The sequence below is a fragment of the Lathyrus oleraceus genome, chromosome 1 (genome assembly GCF_024323335.1).
Source record: "Lathyrus oleraceus cultivar Zhongwan6 chromosome 1, CAAS_Psat_ZW6_1.0, whole genome shotgun sequence".
Lineage (NCBI taxonomy): Eukaryota > Viridiplantae > Streptophyta > Magnoliopsida > Fabales > Fabaceae > Lathyrus > Lathyrus oleraceus.
This window is the reverse complement of record NC_066579.1, coordinates 272,814,922-272,816,276: the sequence shown is the minus strand read 5'-3', so window position 1 is coordinate 272,816,276 and position 1,355 is coordinate 272,814,922. Positions and strand designations below refer to the sequence as shown.

Genomic DNA, 1,355 nt, shown 5'->3' with positions numbered 1-1,355 from the left:
CATTTATCACAATTCATGTCCAAATCGCAATTCGACCCATAATTCACAAAGCCACATCTTGACCATCAAGTCTACAAACTGTGAGCCACGTTTTCCAAGTGTAAGTCGTAGTTTCCGCTCATGCTAACATCAACCTTCAAGTCACCTGAAATTCCCAGCAACACGGGCTGCATTCGAACCAAGACTTATGCAGCTAGTCATCGTCACCCGCAGACATAGTTGTAAACCTGCGGAACATATCAAAAGTGTAAGCAAGAGAACGCACATGAGTATATGGTAAGCTTATTCGAGTCGATGCATAAATGTCGCCTACCTCCCGGAGTGACCGGCGAATCACCCGTTGCTTTTGATAAAAGGTTTTATTCATAGGATCTTCGGTGGTCGGCTACGAAGTCAAGAGAAGTAAATGCAGTGTCCTCATTCCTCCAACAGATTTTGTTTCTCGGATAAAACAGAATAGCAATACCAATGCCAAATAGAAACTCCGCTCATCAACCAGCTTCCGAATCAAGGCTTCCTCTTACGCAATATAGCTGATGCGTTTTGTTAGAACCCGTTACTGCTGCAGCTCAGAGTATTCGGACGGATGGTTCAATAAGTGATTTTGTGACCTCTTCATAACCGGAGAAATTCTGGATGTATCTATCAGAGCCAATGAAAGTAGAACAAATCAACAAATCACCCTGCACAAATCAAACCATAACAATCAATTCAGAAACTTTGTGCGATATGTTTTCTCAGATTTTTGACAAAGAAGCATTGCTTATTGAAATTCAGTTATTAAAAAGAGAATGTTAATCAAAGACGAACCGGTAACACCGAAGAAGCAATGGCCATTATCCATGATTTAATCACCAAGAGTTTGTTTAATCTCATAGCTACAAGGGAAGTTGCAACAGAAACCTCATAGTGGCAAGAGAAATTCACTGCAGTAAAACCAAGTAATTACCAAGTCAGTTAAAATTTCAAAAATCCCAAAATGGCATAGAGACAAAATTCAAAGAGAAAGCATAGGTTCAGATTACCTTTTCCAAGTCCAAGCATCAAAGAAGGCAATCCGATTCTAAGCACCTAAAAGCACTTCCAGGAAGTTTCTTTTTTGAATCTCTGTATACCAATCTGAAACCCTAGGTAGTGAATATAAAAGGAGAGAGGTGAGGCGCACAAGAAAGAGGGGGAGGCGACGAAAACCACAAAACTAAACCCTAATACGAAAACCAGAGAGACCACAACGAAAACCTGAAAGCTAGTGAAGTGAGGCAGTTGCAAGCTCGTCATTACCGCCGCTGAAGGTGAGTTTTTGCTTGAATCTCTCTGAAGTGTTTGATTTCTGGAGTGAGAGCAAAAGTTTGAGG

The 1,355-nt window shown here is 41.0% G+C and overlaps 1 long non-coding RNA gene across 1 annotated transcript; it reads right to left on the bottom strand.

The window, feature by feature from the left end:
• Positions 1-131: 131 nt before the first annotated feature.
• On the bottom strand, positions 132-922 carry LOC127130312 (uncharacterized). Its single transcript, XR_007806441.1, has 3 exons — positions 811-922; positions 314-683; positions 132-227 (listed from the first exon to the last, which is right to left on the bottom strand). It is a non-coding gene; the product is annotated as an uncharacterized LOC127130312 (long non-coding RNA).
• Between the last annotated feature and the right edge of the window lie 433 nt (positions 923-1,355).